Source organism: Canis lupus, chromosome 7 (genome assembly GCF_011100685.1).
Source record: "Canis lupus familiaris isolate Mischka breed German Shepherd chromosome 7, alternate assembly UU_Cfam_GSD_1.0, whole genome shotgun sequence".
In the NCBI taxonomy this organism is placed as follows: Eukaryota; Metazoa; Chordata; class Mammalia; order Carnivora; family Canidae; genus Canis; species Canis lupus.
In genome coordinates, this window is record NC_049228.1 from 5,680,115 (window position 1) to 5,696,085 (window position 15,971).

The following is a 15,971-nucleotide window of genomic DNA, read 5'->3' on the forward strand; positions in this document are numbered from 1 at the left end:
CCTCCGCGTCCTGATTGCATGCACTGCTTTTCTAATTTGGGGTCTGTAAGCTCTAATTTATCTTTTCTGAAAGCCTCTAAGTTATTCAAGCTGTGGGCCCCACACACCTAGATCCATGGCTGCTTGTGTTCCACCGTGGCAGAAAAGGCAAGCTCTATGCTAGAGGTGCTTGCACCTTCCGTAGAGGTTCTTTTTATTTTTTTATATATTTTTTAAAGATTTTATTTTATTTATTCATGAGAGATGAGAGACAGAGACACAGGCAGAGGGAAAAGCAGGCTCCATGCAGGGAACCCGACATGGGACTTGATCCCGGGACTCCAGCATCATGCCCTGGGCTGAAGGCAGGTGCTAAACCGCTGAGCCACCCAGGGATCCCCATTCAGTAGAGTTTCTTGCACCTTCCGTCATTGTTGCTGGGAAGTGGCTACCAGCCAGGGACTAACACTTCCAGTTCTTCGGTCACTTGGTTCTAATCAGTGGATTGTGGCTGGAGGGATATGGCCCGACCTCCTAAAACCTTTTAAACATGCTAAAACCTATAAAAACCTGTTAAAACCTACAATCCTTTTCCCCTTCCCTTGCCTTCTGGCTGCACCCAGGACAACAGAAGCCATGTGTGGAGGGCAGGAAAGTGTAATTAAGAGTTTGGCTCCACCTTTGATGTTTGCTCACAGTTTTCAAGCCCTTTCCCTTTCTGCCCCTCAGAACTGACAGGAAAGCTTGAGTCCTCCCTCCTTTGGCCCTGGCTGGAAGTTCAAACCATGAGAGTCTCAGCCGGGGCCTGGGAATCCTTACCCAAGCTCCACCACCTACCTATCACCGACTCAAAGCCAGTAACCACTCCCTGCTTTCTCTCAAGCCATTTTTGGAACCAGTCCTCTTCCTTCCAAGAAAGCCTCATTATGAGAGTAATAAACCTCCTCCATGCCTTCCTGGTGGGTGTGTGTACACGTGGTGTCATCAGTCTTGACATCCAAACCACATTTTTTTTTTTTTTTTTTTTTTTGTGAGGGGAATCCGTCCTGTCTCAGGACTAGAACACAGAACCTCCATCAGCACCAATGGCTGTAAAACAGACTTCTTGCCTGTTGTCTCTCACTGCTGTCTCTCCATACACATTTTTCCATGGGTGAGGAATAAACTTCTAAGTCGCTGAGATTTCAGGACTTATCTGTTACAGCAACTAGTGTATCTTAACTAATATACCCAAGGATAAAGCTGTCTAGTTCCAATAATTCTAATTAATCCCAATATCCTAAGTAGATTTGGGGAAATCTAAAAAATAAAAAGACGGGGTGCCTGGGTGTCTCAGTCGGTTAAGCATCTGACTGTTGATTTGGGGTCATAATCACAGGGCCGTGAGAGTGAGCCTGCATTGGGCTCTATGCTGGGCGTGGACCCTCTCCCTCTGCCCCTCTCATTTTCCCACCCCCTGCTAAAAAAAAGAAAAAAAGAAAAAAAAAAAAGACTGATTATTTTCCTTTCTGGCTAAACAGAAGATGCCAAGTCTTTATCTAGCAAAGAGCCTGTGGGTGACAAGGCCATTTGATTCAGAGTATAGGGATAAAGATAAAGATGTTATGATTTTAGAATGATGGATTATTTATTTCATAATGTTAATATGACTTTATTCATCTTTAGTATTTTTCCATAGAAAAAAGAGGGGAGGGAGGAGAGTGTTATCATGTGTTATGAAACAAAAGGAGAAGGGGAGGAAAGAACCTAGTACAGCAAAATCAACCATCAAATAAATGATTCCAGTCATGGGGTTGCCAAAGTTCAAGGGAGATGCAGGTTGGGAACTTCCCCACCCTCTTCCCTTTCTAGGCATTCAAGATTTCACCCAAGCCTTTGGTTTCTGGCAATAAACATGGAGTTGCATTTGTCTTGCCTCCTATTTACCAAGCTTCAGCCTCTGTGACACATGCGGACCCTGTAACACGTGAGCTTTCTCAGTTGTTTTCTCATTCTCAGTTTCTCTGTGAGAGCCTCCCCACTGCTTCTCTTCACCTTAGGAGTGGAAAGAATGGCAGATTACGAAACCTATGGTGTGTGAACAAGTAGAAAAGAAAATAACAGCTGCCAGGATCCAGGTGTTCAGGTCCCACCTACGAGGCTCTGGAAGCCACTTGTCGGGATTGAGCTTAAGGAGACACTTGAGTCAGGAAGAGTCTGTGGGTGCGGGTGCAGAGTCAGATTTGAGGGGACTCTCCAAGTCATGCCTGGGAGACAAAGTGCCTTGAATCTGAAGGCCGAGGCCAGAACAGAACAAGTAGCATAGAGTCAGTAGGTCAGATCGCTGATGCTGGAGAATTCAACTTACTCAAAAGAATTAACCAAAGTTTTTACACGGCGCCTGTCTTGAGTGGAGAGGTGGCTCTAATCTAGACAAGCTGCTTGTTTTGTACAGTTGCTGCACTGGTGGCTTCGGACATCTGGTAGCCTTGGTGTGTTCTGGATTTCCCTGAGGCATCTGAGAAAGTCTTATGTGATCGATCTGTGGATAAGATATAGCTGTCTAGGGGATCCCTGGGTGGCTCAGCGGTTTAGCACCTGCCTTCGGCCCGGGGTGTGATCCTGGAGTTCCGCGATCGAGTCCCGCGTCGGCCTCCTTGCATGGAGCTTGCTTCTCCCTCTGCCTGTGTCTCTGCCTTTCTCTCTCTCTCTCTCTGTGTGTGTGTGTGTGTGTGTCTTTCATGAATAAATAAATAAAACCTTAAAAAAAAAAAGATATAGCTGTCCATCCATTGTTTCTAGCTAGGAGAAGGACCTTGACTGATATCTATGGTGCTATGGCCTTGACCCACCGTATTTAATATTCCATCATCTTGGACAAAGATAAAGAAGTGAAGTTTATCGAAAGCTAGATCAACTGCCCCAAATATCTAAAAGTAAAGCAGACAGAGATAAGCATGAGTCATACATTGAATTTCAAAAACTTCAATGTAAAAACAAACAAACAAAACACAAAAACTTCAATGTACAACCCGGAGTGAGAATGAAGTAATGGATCATTAGTAAAATAAAAAAGACTTGGAATTGTAGCTGACCCCTGGGTATTTAATTTCCTACGACTGCTGTAAAAAACTACCCCAAACTAGGGGACTTGAAACAATGGAAATGTATTCTCTGAAATCCAAAATCAAGGTATCAGTAGTGTCATGCTCATTCCAAAGGCTCTAGGGAAAAAACCCGCTTTGCTTTTCCAAGTTTCTTTTTCTTTCTTTCTTTCTTTTTTAAGATTTTATTTATTTATTCATGAGAGACCCAGAAAGAGAGGCAGAGACATAGGCAGAGGGAGGAGAAGCAGGCCCCTGCAGGGAGCCTGGCGTGGGACACGATCCCAGGACTCCGGAATCACGCCGTGAGCCAAAGGCGGACGCTCAAGCACTGAGCCACCCAGGCGCCCACCTTTCCAAGTTTCTGTGGTTGTAAACAGTCTGTGGTGTTCGTTGGATGGTGGCAGCGTAGCTACAACTCTGCCTCTGTGCTCACACGGCCATCTGCCCTGTGTGTCTATGTTCTTATATCCAAATTTCCCTTCTTTTATAAGGACACCTGTCACAGGTTTAGGGCCTACCCTACTCCCATATAACCTTACCTTGACCTGATTACATTGGCAAAGACTCTCTTTCCAAATAAGATCACGTTCACAGGTACTAGAGGGTTAAGACTTGAACGTAGCTTTTTGAGAGACACAATTCCACATGCAACACCTAGTATGGCCAGCAGCGTGTGGTATGGCTGGTGGTGAAGGATCTGCATGACGGTGGTGGGGCTGCATCATGATGAATGATCCGGGGCAAAGGGGCAGAAGTACTAACCTGCCCAGGGAGACTCATCAAGTGGACTCTCAGCAGTACCTGGCTCCTCCTAGCTCCCCTGGTCTTCCTTGCATCGCACTATTTTCCCTTTTATTTTTTTTCTGGCAGTTTCTCCTTGCTCTCCATTGTGGATACCTCACCCATTAAATGATTGTATTCCTCAGTGCTTTAAACTTTCTCTTCTCCATATCTTCTTCGGAGTGAGTTGGTGTCCTTCCTCACGACTTCAGTTATCATTTATATACAGAAGACTCCAGAATCTGGCGGAGGCATCTCCTGAAATCTAATTAGACATCTCCACTGAATACTTCCAACATTGGGCTCTTCATCTTCCTCCTTTGTTAAAACCTGGGCCTCGTCCAGGGTCCAGTCTCAGTCCATCGCACCACCATCTGCTCTCTTATCTAACATCCTTGATTTCTCCCTTGCCTCGCTCTCCTTGTCTAGGCAGCCATCACATCTACTTGACATGACATGTGAACTACTGCACAAATAGATCTATATAGTTTTCTTTTTATTTCCACTGCTGCTACCCTTGTGCAGGCCACTCTCTGATTTCCATTTTATTTGATTATTTTATTTTATTTTTGCCTGGATGACTGTAACAGCTTCTGACTTGGTCTTCCAGTCTCTGGTCTTCTCCGTTAATCCACTTTTCACGTGGCAGCCAGAACGCAAATATAATCATGTTATTTCCCTGTTTAAAACCCTTCGATGGATTCCCACCCTCTTTAGGATATGAGTCAACCTCCCTAACATGGCTAATAGAAACTGGATGACCTGACCTCTGCTTACTTCTCAAGTCTCATTCTCTCTCTTCCATCTTATTCTCATACCTTCCCCCTTTTCCTCTGCATCTTTAGGCCTGCAGTTCCCTCAGCCCAGCACACTCTTCCTTTCTCTCATTGCCTAATTTATGAATATTCATATTTTAGGTCTCAGTTTAAATGTTCTTTTCTTCTAGAGAGGCCTCTCCTGACCCAGTTTTCTTGCTCCCATCAGTTACTGGTTTACCCGTGTTGTGCAACTCCAAGGGGTGACATTTGTATCATATTGAGTGTGAATAGTACCCTTGAAATTGTGCAATGCAGTAACCAGGCACCCTTCGTTCCTCACTGTCATTGGTTTAATTGTCTTCCTTTCTGGGGCTGCAAGTGCCACAGCTGATGCTCTGCTGTACACCTGGAACACAGTAGGGACTCAATCAGTATTAAATTAATAAGTGAAGTTTAAGAGAGAAAGGACTCTCTTAGCAAGCACATACAAGAAAAAAAAATGCAGGAGTGGAAAAGATTATGGAAACCATACATTTTAAATGATAATTTGAGTAACTGAAGGTAGCTGGCTTGCAGAAATTAAGGCTTAGAATAGATATAATAGCTGCCTTCAGTGTTTGAAAGGCTATCTATATGAAAATGGAATATAGTGATTCTATTTTGTCCCAGAGAGTAACTAAAAGAACTGAAGGCAAGTGAAAGCAAAGAAAATTTGGGCCTGATAAGAAAATCAAAAGAACTTTCCAATCATGAGAGCTATCCAGAAATGAAACGGATGGCACATCGTGTAGAGTTCTGTTTCACTGCAAATATTGAAGTGTAAGCATCACTGTTCTTGTCCATCTGTTAGAATGATTGCAGATGGCATGTGGATAAGAGAGCCGTTGAGTGTCAGACTCAAAGTGTCTGATTTTATAACTATAAGGAAAGTTTTTTTTCTTTTTCTTTTAAAGAGTTTTGTTTATTTCAGAGAGAGAGTGTAGAGGGAGAGGGAGAGGGAGAGGGAGAAGCAGACTCCCTACTGAGTGGAGAGCCCAGTGCAGGCTTGATCCCAGGACTCTGAGATCATAACCTGAACAGAAGACAGACATTTAACTGACCAAGCTACCCAGGTGTCCCAGGAAAGTTTTCTTTTCTTTTCTTTTTTTAAGATTTTATTTATTTATTCATGAGAGACACACGCACACAGAGAGGCAGAGACATAGGCAGAGAGAGAAGCAGGCTCCTCATAGGAAGCCCAATGCAGGACTCTATCCCCAGACCTCGGGATCATGACCTGAGCTAAAGGCAGATGCTCAACCACTGAGCCACTCAGGGGTCCCGGAAAGTTTTCTTTTTAATTGAACTCAAGCATTTATGTATGCCTTCTCTGTACTTGACAGCAAGGCACCTCCCTGTGCTCAGGGATGCATTCCAGTCCGAGGGGCAATGTCCAACTCATAGGAAATGATTAAAAGGTAGAACTTTCCAGAATATCATCAATTGTCTAAATTCATGGCCCGGGGTTTGGTCACTGAGTGGAGATAACTGGTCTCCCACTGTGGTGGAAGGCTTTGTAGGAAAAGAGGCATTTGAAAAGGGAAGTAGAAGAGGCAAAGGAAAGTCCACCTCAGGAGAAGGGGGTGAGAAGGTAAGCCCTGTGAGGAAGGCACATGTGGGCTGGATGCATAAGCAAGTGTTCCTCACACATTTCATTCAGCACATCAGTTTGCACGCAGCTCTACAGAGCTCTGGTTTCCTTAGATGAAACCAAAGAGGAAGACGGGATGGGGGCTGGCCTGAGAATTGGCTGAAACTCGTGGAGTCACGTCCTGTGGTGAAGGGATGTGAACTCCTTGACTATCCGGAGCTCCCTCAAATATTTGGGGTTCAGTGGATGAGTCAGAAGTGACTCAGGCACTCGGAAGGAGGAAGGGAGTAGGGGAAGCCCCAGGATTGAAGTTGTTTAACCATTTATGGCTCAAGGGCTCAGGTAGATTTTTTTGTGCATGCTTTTGGCTGCGAGGAACCTGAAACACAATCAACAGTGACTTAGTCAAAAGGAAAATTATTATCTTTTATATTGGAGATTCTGAAATAGTCCTCCTCTAGGAGTGGTTAACGCATGGATTTGGCAAGGTTATCAAGGACTTTCTTCTCTCCATGACTCTGCTTGCTATTTTCCATTTGTTGATTTATCCTCTCCGGCCGAGTCCCTTCATGGTCTCAAGGAGGCTTCAGTAATGCCAGGCTTCAAGCGTGGAGAACATCCAGAGGCAGAAGAAGAGCCCAGTTTCCTTGCTTTTAAGAATAAAAAGACTACTTGGGTAGCCCCCATCAGCCAACCTCTCCTCACATCCCACTGTCCAGGTGACATGGTGAACCCATTCCTAAACTAATCGCTAGACAGGGGAAATGTGATTACCTTGAGAAGGGTCCAGCTCCCCTGAAGTGCATAGATGCGGGATACTTGAAGAAAATCAGGGTTCTTTGTTGTGAGAGAATGACAGCCAAAAGTGGTTGCAACATTTCCTTCCTGGGGAGGATCCTAAATTCTGTAAGTATGATAGAGACAGGGGAGAGATGACCTGGCCCATCCCACCTGCCCTGCCTGAGCTGGGGTCCTTGTCAGGATGCATGGCTTGTGCTAGGGTAGCTGTGGTTAGTCCTTCGGTGGGGCCTGAGATTCTCACCGAAACACTAGGTTGTGGGTTCAACCAGATGGTCTTTAAACACAACTCACAGTCTTCATGGGCCTGATACTGTGCTGGGCCAGTAGCATGGGGTCTCCTGTCCTCCTCCTCTCAAACCTACAACCGCAGGACTATTATTTCTATCTTCGTATGAGGAATTCAAATTAAGTAAGTTACCGAAGGTTAATCGTAAGAGGTAGAGGGAGGGTTTGAAATCAGGTGAGTCTAAGGTTACGTGTCTCTACCAATGGTATCTCATTACCTCTTTCTTCCAGCTTAGGGTTTACGTGAGTCTGGGAATAAAGCCTGGCAGTGTGATTTAAACCTGTGTTTTTCAAACTATCTTTAGTGAAGAACCAGATTTAAAAAAAAAAAAAAAAAGATCCAATCCATTGTGGATTAGCATTTTCATAAAATATAATAAAAATAAAATAAGGAAATAAAATTTTAGGCAAATAAAATTTTAAAAAAGGAAAAATATACAGAACACAACCCCTTGTCTTCAATGATTCAATCTAACAACAACAACAACAAAATACTCTATCAAATTGCTGTAAAGTTTTTTTAAACTTCGTTCCTGTGCTGCCCCTGCCACAGACTGAGAACAGTCTTTAGGCTGGTCTTGAGGCTGCACTGAGTGGCACTGATTTAGATGATTTTCTGTCTCCATCCCCTTCCCTAGACCATAATTCAGGACACTTGGTGCTTGGATAGCTCAGCTGAGAGGAGGGGGAGAGAATTATTCATTATAATTATTGAGGCAGCTATCACAGGAGAAGGTTAGGTGGCACTGCTGTTTCCTTGGGGACTTTAATTGTCATCAGCAGATGTCTCTTATACTCTCTTGATGGTAATGTTCTCTCCTCCCACTTTGTAAGAAAAGGATTGAGGACAACAGTAATGCAGTAGTCACCCCTTACCTACAGGGGTTACATTCCAAGACCTCCAGTGAGTGCCTGAAACTCTAACACTGAGCCCCATGTATGCTATGCTTTCTCCTATAAATCCATACCTATGAAAAAGCACAATTTAAAAAAAATTATTTATGTGCTTATTTGAGAAAGAAAGAGAGTGTGCGAGCAGGGCGAGGGGTGGAGAGAGAGGGAGAGAATCCTCAAGCAGACTCCCTGCTGAGTGTGCAGTGTGACATGGGGCTCGATCCCAGGGACCCCGAGACCGTGATCTGAGCTGAAATCAAGAGTTGGACCCTTAACCGACTGAGCCACCCATGCATCCTAAGAAATGTAATTTGTAACTTCGGCAGAGCAAAAGATTAACCACAGTAACTGATACTAAAATAGAATAATTGTAACAATGTGCTGTGATAAAAGTTACACGAATGCGGCCTTTCTCAAAATATCTTACGGTACCGTTCTTCTTGGGATGGTGTGAGATGATGAAATGCCTACATGATGAGGTGAAGCGAGAGGAATGACACAGGCAGGTGACTGCTGTGCGCTGGGCTGCTGCGTGTCAGAAGGAGGATCACCTACTCCTAGGCCAAGGTGGGCCGTTCACAACTGCAGCCGGGGAGGGCCCAAGGGCGGATGAGAGGGAACCGCTGTGAGTGGAATAGAAGAGGCTCGGGATAGAGAACCTGCACGTCCCCGAAAGATCTGCTCGTTCATTTGCTAGAGGTTACCAATGGGATGTGTCATTGGATGATGAATCATCTTGGCAAAAATTATAAACGTCTTGATTTGAGTGACTCGGGTTGCATGTGGTTAATGCCTGGACATTTGTTGTTTTCTGACGTAAAAATGACTTCAATCTGCTAAGTTATATTTACGACTCTATGGGTCCCTCTATTTGTTATGAAATTCCCAACAGTCTATATTAGGGAGTCTTCTAAGAAATCCAGATCTGCACTCCTCTAAGATTTAGGAAACTTAAAAATGGTAATCTGTCAAGTATATGAAACTTCTAGAGCTCTCCATATGTGGGAATTAGAATCCAGCAGAAGCTCCAGGATGCTCAAACATCGACCTCTGCCTTTCATTCACAAATGATGTGAGCACCTACGTCATACTCTTCTTTTGCGCTGCCTTCCACGGGCCCTCCTTCTCCCGCCGCAAGCCCGAGGGACTTCACTGCCCTTGTGGGTGACTTCTCCAAAACGTGGCTCTTCAATTCCATGACCTCCCTGCTGAGGGCTTTTCCCTCTGTCTTTACTCAGCCATCTACTCCGATGGTTGTAGCCTGGAACGCATTGTCCCTCAAAACTGCTCACCTCCAGAATCTCTTCATTCCGCCTTCTCCCTGCCTGGCCACCACCTCCTCTCCTTGGTGATTCAGCTCTTGCCACCACAACTGTTCCTTGACTGCATCAGGACCGTCAGTCCGTTGGCTTATCTTCACTGCCCTTTTTCATCAGCTCTCTCTTGTCTGCTCTTCCTTCATTACTCAACTTTGAATCCTGGGTCCATCTTTCTAGTCAGGCTCTGACTTAGACTCCAACTTCCTCTCCCCCTTGTCCTTTTGTCATATTCATGGGGCAAAAACAATTCTACCTACTGTATGTTCACTTCAGGCTGCCAGGAGAATCCTGAGAAAAAGTGTGCAACCTGGCGGACTTCAATTCGTGATTACCTACCTCAACTGGGCTCAACACGGCTTGGAAGTCTGCTATGTTTCTTTAGAGTCTTTTGCTTTCCATATATCTGCAAGCATCATTTCAAATCTTTGTTCCTCTCCTCAAACCTTCTTGCATTCTCTCTTTCTTATTCACTCTTTTCAGAGAAAATAGAAACCATCTGATGAAACGACCTCAACTTCCTGCCAACAAATCTTCAAACCAACTTGCTTTTGTACCCACTGTCCTTCCTTCCTTCCTGTTACTACTCAATGAAGGTGTTCCTTCTCATCTCAAAGGTCATCCTGCATCTTACCCCCTCCCGCCTTCTGAGGACATCAGTTCTATCTCATTCATCTATTTTCAAATTCTTTGTCTCCTCTATGGACCCAGGGTCCTGTCGTCCACACTTGTCATCCACTTTTTCGCTTCCCATTTACCATGCAATCCCATCAATCTCCCATCCCTTGCCATTCCCCTGCACTCTTCCTTCTCCCCCCTGCACTCTTCTCCTTTAAGTCACCAGTGCTCCCACTTGCTATATCCCGTGGAAGCTCTTTTGTCTTGATCTCACTTGACCTCCTAGTAGTGTTTGATTTAGTTGGCCATTCCCTCCTTCCTGAAATGGTTGCTTTCCCTGTTCTCGGGGACACCACTCTCTCCTTGTATTTCTTTTTACCACTCAGGACATTCTTTACAAGTTCCTTTGTCAGGCTCTCTTATTCTGACTTATAAACACCTTGGTTCGCCAGGGCTTGGTTCTCGGCTCTTTTCTCATTCAACACTCTTACCCTTGGTGATTTTCTTCACTCCCATGGTTTCACTCACCAGATCTACAGCAATGGCACCTATATCTTTATTTCAGATTATATCTCTGTGTCCAACTGGCCATTCTAGAAAAACTCACTCCAATTTCAGAGGCACCTCCAACTCAGTGGGGCCAAGGGAGAATGTATCACCTTCTCCTCTAAACCATCTTTTTGTTTACCCAGTTGTTCAGGCCAGATCAGACGGCTTTTTGGCCATCACCTACTGTCACCATTCTCATCTAAGTAGTTGCTGAATATTTGAAAGCTTGCACTTCTTTCAATTCCTATTTATTACCACCTTAGTCCATACTACAATTTCCTCTTATCTGAATTGGAAGCAAATGGACCCTAGAGTGTCTCATTCAGAAGATGTATATTCTCCTTTCTACTTAATAGCCTTTCAATGGCTTCTCTTAGCCTTGAAAGTCTAAACATTTTGCCTCTGCCCATTTCTCCCAGTTTATGTTCAACCTCTCTCCCTTATGTATAATATGCCTCATTTATTGTGTGTCATCTTTTAGTTCCTTTAACAGTTTAAGTCCCTTCTTATTTCAGATACTGGGATATGAGAGGACATGGAGAAGCCAGGGGGCCCTGAAGAGGGCCCAGAGCACAGCTATGTTGAGCAGCAGTACAAATCTACCCTTGCTTCAGAGACATCCCCTCCTCTCGTTCTTTGCCATTCTAAGAGGTCTTTAAATATGTGGCTCTTTCTGCTTGAGGTTCTCATCACCTTCTTCTTCATTTGGCCAACTCCCACTCATCCTTCATGCCCAACTGAATGTCACCTTCTTGTGGAAGTCCCTCTAGCCCCAACGCCCAGAGTCTAGGTTAGTTGCTCCATTAAAACTTCCCACTTCTAATTTAGTAGTTTCATAATTAGAGTAATATAGTGTAGTTAAGTTTGTAATGTCTTTTTTCTGCCCAGATGGATTTAGTTGTTAAATCCATGAAGGCAGGCACTATGTCTGCTTTATTCACTGTTTTCTCCCCAGCACCCAACGTAGTACCTAGAGCATGATAGATTCTGAGTGAATAACCATGCATCTCATAAAAACTCCAATTTGGGACAGATATCAGGGAGCAGCCGATTTGCCTCTGTTTTGATTTGAGTCTCGTCCTTGTTAGATATGAATGTAGAGATTTCCGTGACGAGGCATGTTAATTATTTATGCTGCATACTAGCCACAGTTACTGATTTGGCTCTGGTAGAGGTATGATAGGGTTCAGCTGGGGAAATAACATCTGCTTCTTGTAAATAATCCAGAAAGACTTCTTCAAACAGACATGAAATTCTGGGTTGCATATTGGATGAACTATAGGCTTTGTTATATAATGACTTCTTCAAGTTGTTTTTCTTGAATAACGTAAAGGAAGAAGCACTGTGGTAGACTGTCTCATTTTTTAGGTTGCTAATAGGTAAGTAACAATGACAGACAGTGAGCGAGCACATATGAACAGAGCTCAGTGTTGTAATCAATAAAAACTTCCAACACAGTTAACCTAGTATTTATGTATGGTGTTTGTAACTATTATTGCCCTGGATGATAGTCAAGCACCTCTGTTTAGCCTCTGTCCACTGAACTAATGCAACTCTAGTGGCTATAATATAGCCAAGTATTTCCTCAGGCACTCAAAAAAATATCATTTCCTTTCTGTCTTTCCCAAGCATAGGGATTATCGATTTTCTCTTTCCATCCAGAAATGGTAGGTGGAAAGGAAGAAAATAGTATAACGAAAAGTCCAGATTTAGTGATGAGCACATCACTAAGTATGTCCAGCTGTTTTTTTTATGGTGTTAGCACTGATCTTAACATCTGGTCTCAGGTGAGCATTTTCCAAGTGTTGAAGGAAAGAGCTGCTTTTACTAAGCATTTCCTCTGTGCTTTCCACGTATCCATGCCTTTATTTCTTCTGACAACAACACCGTGAAGGGACAATTATTCTCTCCATGTTACAGGGGAGGATACTGTGGTGGGTATTGTCTCCAGGTCATGCAGCTTGGAGTCAAGGTTTGGCAGACTCCGGAGGCCGTGCACATCATCCCTGCACTGTGGAGTAAGAAATAAGCTGCGTTACTTTTCCTTGGGTCTTTTATCTCTTTCATATCCTCTCCAGACAGAGTGTCAAGGAGGCTTCTGGAAGCTCAGGGCTCTGTGACTGCTCAACCCTGCTGGGAGATGGTGGTTGTTGGTAGTTCCTAACAACTGGAAAATTACCAGTGCAGACTCTGTGGATAGGAATGTGTCCCAGAAGAGGGCTTAAGTGGGAATAGGCCTGGCTGGCTGAAGGAATTGGATGCTAGAATTAGGAGCTCTGGGCTCAAAGGGCATTTAGAGGTCATCAAATTTAGTGGTTTGGAAGCTTTTGACCACAAAGGACTGCTGATATTAATTTTCCTCAGAGACTCTCTATTTTAAAATATTTTGGCTGTAGTGACAGGGAATAAAGGGGAAAGGAGAAAAAATGAGTGGGAAATATCAGAAAGGGAGACAAAACATGAGAGACTCCTAACTCTGGGAAACAAACTAGGGGTGGGGGAAGGGGAAGTGGGGGGGGGGTGTGACTGGGTGACGGGCACTGAGGGGGGCACTTGATGGGATGAGCACTGGGTGTTATTCTATATGTTGGCAAATTGAACACCAATAAAAAATAAATTTACAAAAAAAAATAAAAATAAATAAAATATTTTGGCTGGTTAAAAAAATTCAAAGAAATAATTCAATTCTCTGTTTTTATTAATCAAAGATATAATAGGTGACTAGCAAACAGAGCTTCTGGCCAGCATAAGGTGACTTATCTTTCCATACAAAGTGGCTATTACTCTAGCCAACCACATAGAAGTGCTTTTTAATGAGCCTGTGCAGACTTAGGGGAGGTGGAAATGGCAAACGTACAATTTCATTAGACTTTTTCAAGTTTTGGAAATTGTTCAAAGACAGTCTCTCCACCATGAGTACTTTCAGGAATGTACCTGTGTCTAGTGGTCCCAGTTGGAAATCATTGGTCCAGACTTATTTCTTTGTTTTATCATTGAGGAAACTGAGCCCCAGACAGGGAAAGCAAAATTTCCAAAGTCACCAAGTGAGTCAGTGTGTAGAAGAAGAATTAAATAATGGAACACGTATGTCACCTGGGACCCACTAACCAATCAAAGGTGGAGTTGACTGGTTCATTCTGTAGCCAGTTCTGTAACTTCTGAAAGTTCAAAGATCTTCCTGCCATTTTAAATTCCGCATGTTTGTTCTTATGATCCAGCTCCTATTTCCTTAGAGTGTTATTCCTGCTTCTCCCTAAATCACTCGAGGCCTAAAGCTGGTCCTTATGTTTCACAATTAAATCCATTCCTACAAGTGCTTGGAGGGGTCAAGATGCCATAGAGAGGGTAGCTTCTGGCATCAAGCAATTCTCTTTCCTCTTTCTTTATACCTCTGATATCATCCCCTTCCTTCCAGATTGTGCCTTCCAGAACCTTTTGATCTGTCTGATTTCCGTCAGTGGCTAGGTAGGGTAACCACACTGTCATCACAGATTTTGGGAGCTTCTTTCACTGGTCCCACCCTCCTCACCTCAGCAGCTGGGACCACAAGCAGAGATTCTCATTCTCCACTGCTATCCAAATTCTGGTGTGAGGAGAAGAGGGACATAGGAGATAAGGTGGTTGTTCTACTTAGAGAATAAAGGCTTGTTGCCAAAAAAAAAAAAAAAAAAGAAAAGAAAAAAATCCCCATCTAAACCTTATCTCTATATTTCCAATCCAAAACACATATATATCTTCATACCTGACATTCTATTTGACCTTTATATCAAGTGTGATCTATTAGTCAGCTCAGGCTGCTATAATAAAATATGTAAATTGCATGGCTTGAACAAAAGAAATTTATTTCTTAGTTTAGAAGCTAGAAGTCCAAGATCAAGGTGCCAATGGCCAACAGGCCATTCTGAGGCCTCTTTTCTTGGCTTGTAGTGACTGCCATCTTTCTATGCATGCTCAGTAAGGATTTTATTTATTTATTTATTTATTTATTGATAGATTTTATTAATCTATTCATGAGAGACACAGACAGAGAGGCAGAGACACAGGCAGAAGCAGGCTCCCTCTGCAGAGCCTGATGCAGGACTCGATCTCAGGACCCCACGATCACGCCCTGAGTTGAAGGCAGATGCTCCATCACTGAGCAACCTAGGCATCACAAGGATCTTTTTATTGTGCACATGTGGAAAAAGAGAGAGAGAGAGCTCTTTGGTGTCTCTTCATCTAAAGGCACTAATCCCATCATGATGGCCCCACTCTCATGGCTTCATCCAACCCAAATTATCTCCCAAAGGCCCCATCTCCAAATATCATCAGAGTGAGGGTTAGGGCCTCAACATATGAATTTTGAGGGAACACAAGCATTTAGTAGATAACACCTGGGTAAAAATGTTTTGATAATTTTCCAGATGAGAAACTGAAGCTCAGAGAGGTACATATATTAGTCTGAGTCCACAGGAGAGAGGACTGGAGGAGGGTAGTGTCCATGATGATGGCTTCTCCATGCATCCTGATGCTTACCTGACTCTTCCTTACCCCCACCAACCCAAGAGCCTCATGTGCCATTTGAGCACAGAGCTCTTTATTCTAAGTTCTTAGAAGGGTGTAGTAGTTGAAAAAATATGTCCACCGACTCTTTGAGACTCCTCCCTTCAAAAGGTGGATTCTACTTTATCTCCCCTTCAATATGGGCTATACTTGCCAACTCTCTTCTAACAAACAGAATGTGCCAGAAGTGTGAGATTTCTGAGATTAAGTCAAAAAGATACCGTGACTTCCTCCTTGCTCTCTCTCAGATCATTGGCCCTGGGGAAGACAGCTGCTGTGTGGCGAAGACATTCAAGAAGCCCTACAGAAAGGCCCATGCAGCAAGAAGCCAAGGCATCTTGCCAACAGCCACGTAGGTGTGCCATATTGGATGAGACTTGTCCAGCCCCAGCCAAGCTTCGGATGACTGCAGCCCTGGCTGTCATTTTGCCTGCAACCTCATTAGAGACCCTGAACCAGAACCCACAGTTGTCACTCTGATTCCTGACCCACAGAAGAAGACAAGAACGTGTGTTGCTTTAAGCTGCTAAACTTGGGGGACATCACCAGATAATTAATACCGAGGGGAAAAAGGAGAGGCATTTTATAGTTTTCTCAGTTCTCCATTCTCCCTACCACCCACGGGGCCAGGCCATACCCTCATGTCTGAGCATCTGCTGCCTCTTACGGGAGACCACAATAATAATCCCATACCCTATGGCTGACATGTACAGAACTAGCACCGGCTGGCTCA